General features: G+C 43.8%; 1 long non-coding RNA gene across 1 annotated transcript; it reads left to right on the plus strand.

Annotated features, from left to right (window-relative positions):
* Positions 1–428: 428 nt before the first annotated feature.
* Positions 429–12,864, plus strand: LOC310705414. The gene is made up of 2 exons (XR_014525253.1): positions 429–926; positions 12,311–12,864. It is a non-coding gene; the product is annotated as an uncharacterized lncRNA (long non-coding RNA).
* The last annotated feature ends 4,187 nt before the right edge of the window (positions 12,865–17,051 follow it).

Raw genomic sequence — 17,051 nt, forward strand, 5'->3', positions numbered from 1 at the left:
CAGCAGACCTTGGTCAACTTAATGCCAACTGAGCCTGTCTGAGCCTGAAATCAGGCAGCTGAGCCAGGGATCCCAGTGCATCCTAAGCTGCTCATCCCAAAGGATCTTGCCATAGGATCGCCTCCTAAACAAATATCTATGAATGGGTGGTGGGGTGTTGTTGTTTTTAAGAAAACACCTATAGGCAAAAAGCATGCAACTCAACAGTTAAAGTGCCTGAAAGCTCAATCTCAAAAATGCACCAGAAACCTGCATATCTTAATTCTTATAATTAAGGAGGAAACCATCACTAATTTTCTCCAGAGTTTTCTTAATCAGACAAACGGACTTGCGGTAAAGTAAGGTTAATATCAGGCTTATGTTAATTTGCAGGTGAGGAAACTTTGGCCCTCCAGATGTTGTATTGCATCAACCCCAGTCAAAATGGCCAGTGGTCAGGAGGGATGGGAGTTCTAGTTCAACAACATCTGGAAGGCGACAGGTTCCCCATCTCGGAGTTAAGGCGTATGTGTAAAACGCCAGTAAATTGTACACAAGCCTGAACTCTAGATCCTCTTTCATGCTGGCAAGATCACGGAGGTTAATTAATGGGAAGGGAACTGGAGGGACAACGCGGAAAGGGCCTTAATTTCCCTGTTGCTTCCTGCCGCATCAACGAGAAAGAATTAGGGGGTGTGCTGGTGGGGTTGCTAGGCAACAAATTATATACAGTTCCACACTCATTCCTTCCTTTCCCTATACCAGCCTTAGCCCTGCATAAATCTCGCCCTATAGTGAATTTAAAGAAGAGGCAGCTTCAGGCGACACTTTTCGGCAGATTGGGAGGGTGGCCAGAGAACAAACTGCCCCTGCAAAGCTTGATTCTCAGTTGTTCCTCAGGCCAGTCTAGCTGCAAACTATGACACTAAAGCAAGTTGTGGGTCAAGGTAGTTTCTGTTCCTTTCCCTTTCTATTGATTTCGTATATTTTTATTGATTGATTGATTGATTGATTGATTGAACTTATATGCTACCCTACATCCTAGGAACACAGAGTGGCTTACATTACTTATGGGAGTTACAGCTAAGGAGAAACCTGAGCTTGATATAAGAACAACAACAACAGCAACAAATTTTATTTATACCCCGCCCTCCCCAGCCAGAGCTAGGCTCAGGGTGGCTAACACCCATAAAAATTACAGTAAAAACATAATAGGGGAAGAAGAAGACAAAACAATTTAAAATACAGGTTAAAATACAATTTAAAATGCAGCCTCATTTTAAAAGCAGCCCATAGATCACATAAAGGGAGGGAAACATAAGGGTCAGACTGAGTCCAAACGGAAGGCCAGGCGGAAGAGCTCTGTCTTGCAGGCCCTGCGGAAAGAAATCAGATCCCGCAAATGGACTTTACTCTGTTTAAAGTCAGGTTCATTATACGCCTTTAGGCACTGAGCAAAAATGTTCTTCAACCCAGCGTTTGGCTAATTAATATTCTATAGCCTTTAGGTAAAAGGTAAAGAACCCCTGGACAGTTAAGTCCAGTCAAAGGCAACTATGGGGTGCCGCACTCATCTCGCTTTCAGGTCGAGGGAGCTGGCGTTTGTCCAGAGACAGCTTTCCAGGTCATGTGACCAGAATAACTAAATCACTTCTGGCACAACGGGACACCGTGACAGAAGCCAGAGCACACGGAAATGCCATCTACCTTCCTGCCGCAGCATTACCTATTTATCTACTTCTACTAGCATGCTTTCAAACTGCTAGGTTGGCAGGAGCTGCGACAGAGCAACAGGAGCTCACCCTGTCACACGGATTCAAACCACTGACCTTCTGATCGGCAAGCCCAAGAGGCTCTGTGGTTTAGACCACAGCGTCACCCTCATTTTTTAACTATAGCCTTTACATGTGTTTGTGGGAGGGGATTATTAGGGGTTTTTTTGGTGCTTCTATCCTGTATTTTTATCTTGTGAACCACCCTGAGATTTTTGGATGAAGGGTGGTATATTAAAACAAACAAACAAACAAACAAACAAACAAACAAACAAACGTTATTTGTGACAGTTACCCTTGCAGCTATATAGTAATTGCATTCCTAACATAAGTTCTATTATTACTATTATTATTATAATTATTATTATTATTCCCAACCTTCATTGTGAGGTCCCAATTCTCACATCACGGGGGTGAGGGTGCAGTGTTTCACAGATTACCTTGTACCTGGGTACAAGCTGTCTGTACCTGGGTTCAGCCACTCCGAGAGTCTACACATTTGTAGTATCTTAGAATTGGAAAGGACTCCAAGGATCATCTAGTCCAACCCCTACAATGAAGGAATTACAGCTAAAGAATCCATGACAGATGACTATCCAACCTCTGTTTAAATACCTACAATGTAGGAGAGTCCGGTACCCTCTGAGGGAGTCCACAGTGGCAGACTTTGGTCACTAAAATTTCAGTGGTGCCCTGCACAAAGCCAAAATTTGACACACCCCTGCTTCTCATCTTCCATGCTGCTCAGTTCACGATGTTCTAGAACCCTGCAGCGCCCTCTAGAGTTAGCTCCCAGTGCGACGGAACCCAAATCCGCCTCTGGAGCCCAGTCACATCTGAATACCAATGGATGGGCTTTGCAAGTGGGAAAAGTGCTGTTGCATTGTTGTCCTGCTAGAGGGCTTCTTATAGGCGTCTGGGTGGCCACTGTGAGAACAGGATAAGCATAAGATCTACCAGCCTAAAAAAGTTACATAGAAACATAAGACGCTGCCTTATAGTGAGCAGACAATCAGTCCACCAAGCTCAACTGGTAGCAATTCTCTCCGATTTCAGACATTCCCAGCCCTACCTAGAGAAGCCAAGACTTGAACCCGGGACCTTCTGCCTGCAAAGCAGATACTTTGCTCCTAAGCTACCTTTCCCCAATCACACCTATGACTGGTCCTTATACAAACATGAAAGCTGCCATGTGAAGCTGCAGTCGTCAGGGGACGCCATGCAAGTATGAACTACCATTCTACAGGATTCACCTTGTTGACTTGAATGGGATGCGAAGCTGGAGGGTAAAAAAGAAAGAAAGAAGCAGGTAGCAAGCTGCCAAAGAACCCCATCCCAATAGCAACAGAATGGCTTAAATCTTGATTCTCATGGTTCAGCCACGTCCCACTTAAATGCCCGCCATAGCGAATGTGAGGCACGTGCTGATTACAAGATTTGTGCTGTTGGAGAGCCAGCAGCAGGCCTGTGGTTCAGGCGTTAAACTCAGCGGCTGCCGTCAGTCTCTGAGACATTTAACTCGTTGCCAATTTGTAAGCTGCTCAGCGTCTATCGGAGAGGGTGGAGTTTGGAGAACAGAAGGTTCAGCCAGGCAGAGACGATGAAATGAGCTATCGTTTAAAAAGAGGAATTGCATGACTAACGGTTTAGGAGAAGAGGAGAAAACAAACCACTTCATCTCCCCAGCCCTCCTTCAAACTGACAAAGAAATATTCACAATGCAAAATGTATCTCAGGAAAGTAAATGGTAGACATGGGTACCGTTATTTAACTTCACTTCCACACACCATGGGGTCACCATTGGAGTCCTTGATCAACGCTTGTTCTTTATTTCATTTGGCTGCTCCCACCAAATATACAGCCACGATCTGGATTGCTTCTTTACAATGAGATTCTGTGATGAAAGGGTATTGAAAGGCTCAGCTCTTGGGCTTCTAGCTCAACAACCCCATTCATGAAACAGAGCACAGAAGTATGGAGGAACAGATGGAATGAGGATAGAAACAGGATAGAATCGCTAGACCAATCTACCTGTTTATCCATTTGATGCTTTATACCTGAAGGAGTGTCTCCACCCCCATCGTTCTACTGAGTCCATCGCCGAGGGCCTTCTGCTGCTTCCCTCACTGCGAGAAGCCAAGTTACAGGGAACCAGGCAGAGGGCCTTCTCGGTAGTGGCACCCACCCTGTGCAAAGCCCTCCCATTGGATATCAAGGAAATAAACAACTATCTTGACTTTTTGAAGACATCTGAAGTTTTTAATGTTTGTTTTGCTGTGCTTGATGTTTCAATTTGTTGGAAGCTGCCCAAAATGGCTGGGGCAACCCAGGCAGATGGGTGGCATATAAATAACAAATTTGTTGTTGTTGTTGTTGTTGTTGTTTTGTTTTGTTTTGTTTTGTTTGCAGCATTCAGTGAAGCTGAATGTTGGAAGATTCAGGAAAAACAAAAGAAAGTACATCATCAGGTAGAGCATTGTTAAACTCTGGCATTTACTCCCATAAGCTGTAGCAGTGATGGCCACCAACTTGGGTGGCTTGAAAGAGGGTTAGACAAATTTGTGGAGGGTAAGGCTCTCAGTGGCTTCTAGCCACAATGACTATGTTCGACCTCCACTGTCAGAGACAGAAGGCCTTGCAATACTAGTTGTCAGGAATTGCAGAGTGATGTTTCTCTCAGGTGTTTCTTGCAGGCTTCTTGGGGGAATCTGGTTGACCACTATGAGCACCAGATGCTGGACCAGATGGGCCTTTGGCAGGCTTTCCTGATGGACGTACACCACACTGGCTCACACTGGTACAACCCAGGAAAAGCTTTCCTGTTCCTGTCAAGCAGACCTGCAAGAAGAGCAAAGGGAGGTGGGGAAATATAACTTTTAGGATCTTGGACTTTGGACCTTGCATTAAGTCCACCTGGGGGCTGGAGTTGGTCACTTTGGTTTGTTTGTTTGCTTGCTTGCTTGCTTGCTTGCTTGCTTGTCTGCTTGTTTGTTTGTTTGTTTGTTTAAAAAAAAATGCCAGACAGGGAAAGGAGGCATAACTAAAGATAGGGAGAGATCTTGCTGATTCAGGGGTGAAGCCAGAGCAGAATCTGGAGTGACAGATTGGGTTGTTGATGTTGTTGTTGTTTTAGTCGCTTAGTCGTGTCCGACTCTTCGTGACCCCATGGACCAGAGCACACCAGGCACTCCTGTCTTTCACTGCCTCCCGTAGTTTGGTCAAACTCATGCTGGTAGCTTCAAGAACACTGTTCAATCATCTTGTCCTCTGTCTCCTTGTGCCCTCCATCTTTCCCAGCATCAGGGTCTTTTCCAGGGAGTCTTCTCTTCTCATGAGGTGGCCAAAGTGTTGGAGCCTCAGCTTCAGGATCTGTCCTCCCAGTGAGCACTCAAGATTGGGTTGAGTTAATTGCAAATAACCTTTTGCCATTCTAGCTCTAAACATCAATGCCTGTTCAGACCCTGGCACTGACTTCCAGACACTACTGATTTTTAACTGATGGGCCAATAGAAGACAAGCAGCAAGCAAGCGATTTATTATGGTCACAGACCAGTAAAATTCAATACAATGATAAAAGGCACGTTGAGGGGCAAATACAAATAATTATGCAATTAAGCAAGCACAATGATTTTGTCCTGATCAGCATCGAGGTCAGAAAAAAACCTGGTAGCCCTCTTAGTGGCACAAAAGGACACATTCTTTAAACAAATGAGCACCAAGTTTGCAGGAGATATAACTGTCTTTAGAGGGAGAATTAATCTTTCTCTACATTCACTATACGGATTACAGTGTAGGAGGACCTGTTCAACAAATTCTACTGCTGTATGTCGACACAAACGTGTCCATTAATTAGTCCAGGACTTATTAATTCATCTATTTAGCAGTCCTGATGGCAGCACATTGAAGCAAGCCAGAGTTAATGCTGTCGTAGAATTTCAGGGGGTTAATGTATACAGATATACAGCTGTGGTGATTCCCTAATTTATAGGAGAAAAAGTTTTATTGGCTGAAGTTCTCAGTTCCTGTAGATCTAGGTCTACTAGTCTTGGAGCAACCAAAAGTTGAGCCTTCTGTGACCCATAATTTCCCAAAACACCACAAGAAAAGCCCAGCCTGTGTTCCTTGGGAAGTTTCTGGGCCCAACCCCTGGGTAGGAAACACAGCTACCTGGAAATGGGTACTCAAATCAATCAAAAGTAAAGCTTGAATTGATGCCCTCAACTGCTGGCTGCATTTACATTTCTTAGCAGCACTTGATAGCTATCTCTTCTCTTTTCCTTTTTTCCCTTTTTAATTTTTTTAATTTTATTTGCTCAACACATAACAACAACAACAACAACAACAACAACAACAACAACAACAACAACAACAAGACATATTACACCATAATAAGAATATCAGCAGCCACACATTACATAAAGAATTAATATAAATTCCATAATCCATAAACTGTAATGGTCTCTTCCTTTTAAATCTGACTTCCCATCTACTCCATAAATCTAATTACCATTCTTTTCTGCCAATGCATGTTATTGCTATCATCTCAAATCAGTTCAAAACGTATTACATCATAGATAGCTATCTCTTCTTAGTGCTCTCACGTTCTTTTGTTCGTCATTGGACAAGTGGGATCTGCAGCAAATTGTTGCAGTGTGAACTTCTCCCATTCTGTGTCCCAGCTATCCATTCTGCCTCTCCCTGTTTTTCACCCCACCCCATAATCCAGCATTCTGTGGCCACTGAGCTGTTTACTGTCTCTGATTCCCACTCCCAATTTGGGTTGTTCCCCCACCCTTTATTTTGTTTTTCTACCTCTGCAAATCTTGGGGTTTCCCCAAGTCTGCTCGCTCCCCTTATGCATAGATGGGACCATTTTAGCAACAGAAGGTGCCACACTCATAGAATAAGTTCAAAAACCTGTATATATAGGATTTATTGTGCAGCCTAAAAAGCAGAGACATCACCTTGCCAACAAACATCCATATAGTTAAAGCTATGGTTTTCCCAGTAGTGATGTATGGAAATGAGAGCTGGACCATAAAGAAGGCTGATTGCCGAAGAATTGGTGCTTTTGAATTATGGTGCTGGAGGAGACTCTTGAGAGTCCCATGGACTGCAAGAAGATCAAACCTATCCATTCTGAAGGAAGTCAGCCCTGAGTGCTCCCTGGAAGAACAGATCATGAAGCTGAGGCTCCAATACTTTGGCCACCTCATGAGAAGAGAAGACTCCCTGGAAAAGACCCTGATGTTGGGAAAGATGGAGGGCACAAGGAGAAGGGGATGACAGAGGACGAGATGGTTGGACAGTGTTCTCAAAGCTACCAGCATGAGTTTGACCAAACTGCGGGAGGCAGTGGAAGACAGGAGTGCCTGGCGTGCTCTAGTCCATGGGGTCACGAAGAGTCGGACACGACTAAATGATTAAACAACAACAACAGTTATCCAGCCAGACTTGCTTCTGGATTGCATCCACGGCTACTGGACACAAAGACTAAATTCTACCTCTACTGCCATTATGCTTCTGAATACCAGTTGCTGGAAATTGCAGGGGGCGGGACAGAGTGCTGTCACTCTGAGGCCCTACTTATGAGCTTCGCACAGGTATTTGCTTGGCGTCTGTGAGAATAGAGTACCAGGCTAGGTGTGCCATTGGTCTGATCCTGCAAGTCATCCGTCTTATGTTCTTATGCTTATCATCTCCTCCCAGCCTGAACATTTTGAGAGAATTCTACGAGAAGTTACCAGTTTCATCGGCGTCGTCCATTCTGAAGGAAACTTTCCACCAGGGATGGGGGATAAACCTGATCTGATTTTCATTTCATGGCAAACCTTCCTCAGCTGAACTTTCCAAAAACACAGACATCCTTCGAAACGGGCACTTCTCCAAATTTTGCAATGCTGTTCTCCAACCACTGGGATAAAAATGTGCATTAAAATGCATATATGAGTGAAACGAACACATGCAAATTATTTATATGGGGGGGGGGTTGCTTAGCAAAAAATGTGCAAATTGGGAGAAACGGGCACCTAAATGCAGATGAATTTTCATGAGGACTCAAAAGAAAAATGGCAAACTGATGTGGAAATGCTGAGAACTGAACTCAAGGGTGGAAAAATGAGAAACTGAGAAACCAAAATTGACTGCTGCACCCACCTCTACTTTCCACACAAAGGTTGCCTTGAACTTTCCAGTGCTTGGGGAAAGACCAACACAAGAGTCATAAAAACTCTTAAATTCTAAAGAAAACTGCAGATAAAACAGAAGAGGGCTGTTTTCCCTTGTCCAGATGAAAAATGACAGTAACTCTGATAATGAAGTAGCTCTTGGGCTGCATCTCATCTATCTTGCCAACATTCTGCTTTCTTTGTGCTGACCTGCCACTGATGCAATACCACATAATGGAAAGTCTGGATGTGCAGAGGGGTAAAAGATGTTCTTGGGTACTCACTCTCTCTCTCTCTCTCTCTCTCTCTTTCTTTCTTTCTTTCTTTCTTTCTTTCTTCTTACTTTGTTTTCTTTCCAACCAGTTGCCCAAAGGGAAATACCAACCAACTTTGGTATTTGCTATCAAAATAAAATCAATACAGTCATACGTCGGGTTATAGATGCTTTGGGTTGCGCGATTTCGGGTTGTGCACCATGCCTTCCAGGTTTTGGTGCATGCGCAGAAGTGCCAAATCATGACCGGCGCATGCACAGACGTGGTGCTGTGGGTTGCGGACACTGCAGGTTGCGAACGTGCTTCCCGCACGGATCACATTCACAACCCGAGCATCCACTGTATCTAAGAACAGCCAATTATATTACTATTATGATTATTGATTGAATTTATATATTACCCTATACCCAGAGGTCTTAGAACAGTTCTCAGAATAAAATCGAAATAAAACCACAAAATACATAATCAAAATAAAAACAACAACCCAATAACCCCCGCCCAAAAAAACCCCCACATTTTAGGAAGACACAAGATTTACCCACCTGGGAAGAATGGCAGATGAAGTTGATGGACAATATGGAACTGGCGGAAATGACTGGCAGAATCCAAGACCAGGGAGAAGAGTCGGTGGAAGAAGATTGGAAAAAGTTTAAAGACTATTTACAGAAATATTGTAAAATTAATGAACGTTAGAAAAATGTTGGAATGAAGTTACATGGCTTTAGTAGAAATGTTATAAGGAACTAAGTATAAAATTAATAGAGTATTAAAGGAAAAAATAAGGTTAGAATGTGTTAAGATAATTATAGGATAGAAAACAGAGGAAGATGGAAAGGAATTGCTGAAACAATTAGCAGAAGTGGAATACAAAAAGGGAGGTGTGAGGAGGTCGTTGAAATAAGTGAATGAAAGATAAGATATTGAAATTGTTTGATGTTGATTTGATGTTGTTTGATGTTGTTTGATGTGTTTTTTGTTTTATTTTGTTAGTTTAATGTGTTAGTGTTATGTAGTGTTTTTGTATTGTACTTGTAGTGGTTGGAAGTTACTCGTGCGTAATCCTGCTCAGTTTGAGCATTAGTTTGCCTGGTTAAACCCTCCGGACTGCACAGCCCATCTCAGCGTGGCTGCCCTTAGTCACTCGTAGAATCTGTCTGTGGGCGTTTCTTAAAGCGCTGCCAACATAAGAGTTGTTTGACGCCCAATCGTCTCCGCCTCTCACTGCGCAGGAGTCTCCTGCGCAGGGTGGGCGTGGGCAGCGGGGTGCCTGGGCTCTCCTCACTAACTTCCAACGAAGAGTCCTGGAGCCCCTGCACCTCCCTGTCCCATTGCTCTCCTGGATCCCTGGTGTTACACCTATTCCCTTCCCCTTCTTCCCAGCTGAGTCTCCCCCTAGCGCTGGGACCTTCTCCTGCAGAATCAGAGACCCTCTCCTTCTCCCGTGCCTCTGATGTCAGTTCCCTGACAGTACTGAATTGTTCTTTTTTTTGTTGTGTTTAAATTGCTGGAAAAGTAATAAATATTATTTTAAAAAACAAAAAAGCCACACATTTTAAAAGACCATAGGATGTCAATAAAATCAACCAAAGGCCTGGTTTCAAAAGGAAAGTTTTTTGCCTGGTGCCTAAAGGTGTATAATGAAGGTGCCAGGTGAACTTCCCTGGAGAGAACATTCCACAGACAGGGAACGACTGCAAAGAAGGCCCCTCTCTCATGTTGCTACCCTCTCGAGGAGGAGACACACAAAGGAGGGCCTCAGAAGATGATCTCAGGGTCCAGGTAGGTTCATATGGAAAGAGGCATCCTTGAGGTATAGCAGTCCTGAGCCGTTTAAGATTTTAGAGGTCAAAAGCAGCACTTCGAATTGGGCCCAGAAACTAATTGGTAGCCGGTGCAGTTGGACCAGGATTGGTGTAATATGCTCAACCTGTCTTGCTCCAGTGAGCAACCTGGCCGCTGAATTCTGCACTAGCTGAAGTTTCTGAACCATCTTCAGAGACCGCCCTATGTATAACACATTGCAGTAATCTAATCTTGAGATTACCAGAGCATAGACAACCAGAGCATAGACAGGCTACCCCTGTCCAGATAGGGGTGTAGCTGGGCCACCAGCCAAAGCTGACGGAAGGCACTCCAGGCCACTGAGGCCACCTGAGCCTTGAGTGACAGCAAAGGATCCAGGAGTACCCCCAAGCTAGGTACCTGCTCCTTCAGAGAAAGTGTAACCCCATCAAGAGCAAGTGATCTCCCACCCATCTCGTCTAGGGAACCACCCACTAACAGTGCCTCAGTCTTCTTTGGATTGAGTTTCAGTTTGTTGGCTCTCATCCAGTCCATTGCCTCACCTGCAGGGCTAAAGGAGAAATAGAGCTGAGTGTCATCAGAATACTGCTGACAATGTACTCTAAAGCTCTGGATAACCCCACCCAGCAGTTTCATGTAGATATTAAACAATGTAGGGGATAGGATTGAGCTCTGTGGAAACCCACAGTGAAGGTTCTATGGGGCTGAAAAGCATTCCCCAAGCAACACCCTCTGGGAATGACCATCCAAGTAGGACTGGAACCACCACAAAGTGGTGTCACCCGCCACTAGTTTGGACAGTTGCTCCAGAAGGATACCGTGGTCAATGGTATCAATAGCCACTGAGAGGTCAAGAAGAATTAACAGGGACATGTTTCCCGTATCTCTCTCTCAACAGAGGTCATCATACAAGGTGATCAAAGCAGTTTCTGTGCCAAAACCGGGCCTAAACCCCAATTGAAATGGGTCCAGAACATTGGTTTCTTCCAAAAGCACCTAGATCGGTCTATGACCACTCACTCCAGAACCTTACTCAGGAAAGGGAGATTAGCAACTGGCTCTGGTAGTTAGTTACGTTTTCTGAATCCAAGGAAGGTTTCTTAAGGAGTGGTTTTACCACTGCCTCCTTCAAACAGACAGGTTATATGTCATATAACTAACAGACTGCAGGATTTGTGGATGGCATAGCCGAAATCATCAGAGCCACATAGAAATCTGCTTACTCTGTCAATTCATTTCATGAGAATTTATATATGCAGTATATTTATATAAAGCCTTGCTGGATAGGACCAAAGGCTTATCTCGTCCAGCACCCTGTTATCACAGTGACCAATCAGATTCCCACGCAAAATTCTTCTAATATACATTTTTGCAAAGCGATTTTCCCTAATGTAATGGATTCATTTATCTTTTCCCATTCATCTTTTCCCATTCATATGAGTCCCAAAAATGTCCCCATTTAAAGTTCTTTCCAAGCTATCTCACTTCCCTAGCATAGAGATAGACCACATGTTTGGCAAGTCAAAAAATTGTTTACTTACAAAACTCTTCAAAAGTCAGATTAATGTGCCTTTAATTACAGCAGTCAGAAAACATGCACAGGCAGTCAAAATGTTGCTTAGTTACAAAAGGTAATAGTTTCTAAACGATGGGTATGGAGAAAGGCTAGTTTCAGATTCCATTCTGATCTGAAACAAAAGAGGCTAGTTAAAGCAATGTGCTGGAGCAACCGACTCAGAGATACCAAAATCCACATGGAGAGAGAGAGAGAGATGACAAAGGCTTGGTGACCCAATTGCTCTCAAGGTGGGAAGTGATGTAGGATAAGCCTGGCAGGACAGTGTACTCTATGGTTTAACTCCTTCGTGCACTAACTAGATTCAAACATGCTAGAGTTATACGAGGCTAGAAACCTACATGCAGAAGGTCTCAGGTTCAATCCTTTGTCTCTCCAAGGAGGGCTGGTGGGACCCCCTGCCAGAAACTTCAGAGAGCTGTTGCCAGTCAGTGTAGACAATACTACACTAGATGGATAAATGGTCCAACTTGGTATATGGGGACTTCCTATATACTTTACTCCAGTCTCCTTGTAAACGTTTCCTGTCTGAGTTTCAAACAAAAGCAAAATAAATTTCTAGTTGCCCTAGAAATCTGAGAAGCAACTTTAACCAATTTCTGCAATAACACACCTTCCTACCTCCAGATTTGAGCTTGCCGCTTTCACCGCCTTTAAATGTCATTAAAACCACATAATGCGGCAGCTCTGCGTATGGAATAGCTTCCGTAGGATTGATTTTATTATATTTTCATACAGGGGAAAATAACAACAGTAAAGCTGGAAAGAAAATGAACAAGCAGACTCAGCCTAAGGCCTGACTGTGCCTGGAACAAAGGACCGACAACAGGCGAGGAGCAGAAGCAGAGCACTGCAACTGTAAAGAGAAAAGGAAGGATTCCTTCACTAGCAGCAACCTAAGAATGCAATCACTTCTTGGCTAACTGCTACCCCCTACCTGGTACTGCAGAAACCTGCACTCGGATATGATTTCTAGGAAGCAGAGCCAGGCAGGATGTATTACACTTTGGGTCCAGGCAGGATTCAAACCAGGACATCAGTGAGGAAGGAGGGCAACTCCACCAAGCCTGTTATGATTCTAACAGCTATCAAGGCAGCTGTCTGGGGCAAGATCCACATAGCAGGAGTTGGCTTGCCAGCCTGAGTGTTGTTGTCATCAACTCTGCTAGATCTGGTCTGGGTTGGGTGGGTGCTTGCAAGCAATTGGGGTCCATTCTCGCATTAAGGGTGTTTGAGAATAGGATAATGGCCAAGGCTGTTGCTTGAATAAGAAAGCATTTTGTCACGGCTTCGGTAGCTTGTGGGTGGTGTTGTTTGGCTAAAATTGGGGTGATGGCTAAGATGTTTAGTTCTCGTCCAATTAAGGCTAGAAGCCAGTGGCCAGTAATAGCAAAAGCAACACGATGGCCAGAAACAATAACAATGTGAACAACTTTATGGAATAATTCAAAACATCAAAACTAACAAACTGAAGTCTCTGAAAGTCCTTAAATGAATACAGTGACTACATAATCGCATGAGCACTGTTCCAAAGTATTTTACATTATATCTATTCAAAAAAAGATTGGTTAATGAAGAAATTACATATCTTTCTACTTACAAGTGTTGAACTAATTGGCTGATGAAGAATTCAACAAAACAGTAGTTGTTATCCGGAAACACTGTTCAGCAGAGTTCAGAGTTGGGCATCAGAACTGGACATTTGCTGATTATACAAAGCTTCACAGCTTGCTCTCCACCAGGTAAAGTCTGGCACCGTGATTCATTTAAAGACTTTCAGAGACTTCAGTTTGTTAATTTTGATGTTTTGAATTATTCCATAAAGCTAGTGTGGTGTAGTGGTTAAGAGCGGTAGTCTCGTAATCTGGGAAACCGGGTTCGAAGTCTCCACTCCTCCACATGCAGCTGCTGGGTGACCTTGGGCCAGTCACGCTTCTTTGAAGTCTCTCAGCCCCACTCACCTCACAGAGTGTTTGTTGTTGTTAGCGGCTTTGAGACTCCTTAAAGGGAGTGAAAGGCGGGATATCAAATCCAAACAACAACTGTTCTTCTTCTTCTTCTTCTTCTTCTTCTTCTTCTTCTTCTTCTTCTTCACATTGTTATTGTTTCTGGCCATCGTGTTGCTTTTGATATTGCTGACTCATATTTTGCAACATAGAAGCCAGTGGTAATTGGCGGCAGTTATGATTGCTCCAATGCCCAGGTTGGTTGGTTGCTCCAATGCCCAGGTTGGTTCATTAGATATAATGAAAGGGTTCATTAATAAAGGAGGGGGTTTGACCAACATTTTCGGGTATGGGCCCAAGAGCATTATTAGCTGACTTTACTAGTAGATAGTATGATGGGATCATGTTACAAATAGACTAATTGGGATAAATGTAAGTGAGTACATGTCTAGGACTAGGCTGATGTTAATATCTATGTTAGGGATCTGCTAAGTTGGTTGTGGAAGATTCTATGCCTTAATTTATTAAGATCTCTGGGGGATAAGGCTGATTTTAAATGCTAGCTGGACTGCAGTTTTTGCATATGACATGCTGTTGTTGTTTAGTCGTTTAGTCGTGTCCCACTCTTTGTGACCCCATGGACCAGAGCACGCCAGGCACTCCTGTCTTCCACTGCCTCCCGCAGCTTGGTCAAACTCATGTTAGTAGCTTCAAGAACACTGTCCAACCATCTCGTCCTCTGTCGTCCCCTTCTCCTTGTGCCCTCCATCTTTCCCAACATCAGGGTCTTTTCCAAGGAGTCTTCTCTTCTCGTGAGGTGGCCAAAGTATTGGAGTCTCCGCTTCATGATCTGTCCTTCCAGTGAGCATTCAGGGCTGATTTCCTTAAGAATGGATAGGTTTGATTTTCTTGCAGTCCATGGGACTCTCAAGAGTCTCCTCCAGCACCATAATTCAAAAGCATCAATTCTTCGGCAATCAGCCTTCTTTATGGTCCAACTCTCACTCCCATACATCACTACAGTGGTACCTCAGGTTACATACGCTTCAGGTTACAGACTCCGCTAACCCAGAAATAGTGCTTCAGGTTAAGAACTTTGCTTCAGGATGAGAACAGAAATTGTGCACGGCAGCAGCAGGAGGCCCCATTAGCTAAAATGATGCTTCAGATTAAGAACAGTTTCAGGTTAAGTACGGACTTCCGGAACGAATTAAGTACTTAACCCGAGGTACCACTGTACTGGGACTAAAGGGATAGGGTTTATAGCTGCCAGGATCGGGTGTGCTAGAATGAATAGCTGAGTGTATATAGAATGAACATAGCTGAGTGTATGAGAAGGCTGTGCATACTACTTTCACATGGATGTCAGTTTTAACCTGGAGAACTTGTGCTTGGAGTCTGCTTTGCCCTCCTTCCTCCAGTGATGGCCAAACTTGGCCCTCCAGCTGTTTTGGGACTACAACTCCCATCATCCCTAGCTAACAGGACCAGTGGTCAGGGATTATGGGAATTGTAGTCCCTAAACAGCTGGAGGGCTAACTTTGGCCATCACTGCGCTTACACCCTGGAGCGAGTCAAGTTGGTCTTAATCCCAGCTCCTATTTGCCCTGCCACACCTTCAAGGTGAGGAGGGAGTTGTTCCTGGTTCCTATCCCCTCCAAGCCACATAACTCCGAGTGAGTGGCTCAAGTTCACCAGAAAGGTTATCCATACCCTTTCCCATGGATCACAGAGCCCTGTGTGCAATTGCTGGACTTACTAATCACCTGAAATGTGCCACACCATTTCCTGTTCCCCATTTCCCTTTCCTGCACACACCTGTAGTACAGTGTGGAGTTGGCAAAAAAACTTCCCCAGCTGCAAGCCATTTGCAGCTGAAGAAAAAAAATCCCTACTGGACCCCGCTATGCCAACCAGCCAATTTCACACTGCATACTAGGTGGGTTGTCTAGGTGCTGTGACAACCTCTGAAGAAGGAGGTGGAAAGGATGGGAGGCCCTTTTATAGCTTCTGCCTTCCTCCACCCCACTGCTGGCAAATGACAGCATCAGGAACCAGAAGTGGCTTCCTGCCCCACTTCCTCTCTCGCCACAAATGGGTTCCTGCTCAGACTCTTCCATAAGCAAGGTAGTGGGGAGTGATAAAAGCAGAACCCCTCCTGGGAAATAAAGGGGAAGTGTCGTGCTTCCCTGTGATAGGTTACCAGTGGGTTATATTTAGCAGGTGAGGCACACGAACGTGTGAAATTGCCCTGATTTGTGCAGTTTCTCAAAGCAAGAAATCCTAAGGGGAGAAATTGCTTAAGCAGGTAGAACCACGGTTCCTCCAGATATATTTGTTATGACCCAAGGGGATGCAATTTCACTTTCTGAAAACCCAGGAAATGAAAAATGCATATTCCTTACTAATATGTGTCTAGCTATGAGTGATGTCAGCTGAAGGAAGGCTGTAAGAACAGAAGGCAAAGATTAATGGCTGCTCTTATAAATCTGTTGCTTACATTATTGAAAAGATCGAGCCATACCAGGCAAGGAAAAAAGGGTGTGAAATCGTAGAGTCAAAGTTCAGGGCAAGAAATAAAAATGAGCCACGTGAGAGCAGCTGGGGAACTGAACACACATATTGAATGGGGAGGATTTGCACAGTGGAAACTCTTTGAATTCTCAAATATTGCCCTGCTTTGCAAGTGGCTTTTTAAAAAGAAATGCTTTGGGGGAAGGTTTTAAACACAGTTCTTTAAAGTACATGGCACAGATTGTACTATCAGACCCTGCACACACAGCGGTCTTGAGTGGTGAGAGGCTTCATCAGAAACAAATGTGCAGTAGTCAAAATATTGGCTAAAAAGATATTCATACAGAATATCCATCCTGTTTATAAACTATATAAATATACAGAACTTCCATTTGCTGCACTGAGGAAGATACTACTGAAGATTCCAGTCTAGCAGTTCTGTGAGACTAGTTGCAGATCTACACTCATGGTTTATAACGTTAAGGAATCATTTTCATAACATAGATGGGCACATTACATTTTGTTTGTAACGTTAATAATGCGTTATTAAAATGTGACAACAGAGTGTTGCAGAGCGACCAGAAACTGGAAATAGGGAAGCTGCATAATTATGTGAGGCATCTGATCAAGACCTGTATTTTAAAATGAGCTTTAAAAATATATTTGTAAATGTTTGTATCTTTCATGCCAGGCAGAAACCAGCTGGCTAAGTACTTTGGCAGATGTTTATCTCCTGGACGAGGGCTCCTCTGATTTATAGCATTAGCAGGAGACACGTTTCTCAAAGTTGTAAAAGGAAATTACAGGCTGGGAGCAAAGGTTACAGTGACCCTACATATTACATAATACAATCAAGCTGCAAAAACACTAATTAAGAGTTGGTAAATAGTGAGATTTATTGTTTAACAGAAAATAATACTAGGTGCCTCCCATTAGACTTGAGCCATATTTTCCTAAGGTTAAAGGGCAAGAGCTAACAGGAACAGCAGCAGGCTGGGGAAAGGGGGGTTGTAAACCGA

The sequence above is a fragment of the Podarcis liolepis genome (genome assembly GCF_965112155.1).
Source record: "Podarcis liolepis genome assembly, chromosome: 4".
In the NCBI taxonomy this organism is placed as follows: Eukaryota; Metazoa; Chordata; class Lepidosauria; order Squamata; family Lacertidae; genus Podarcis; species Podarcis liolepis.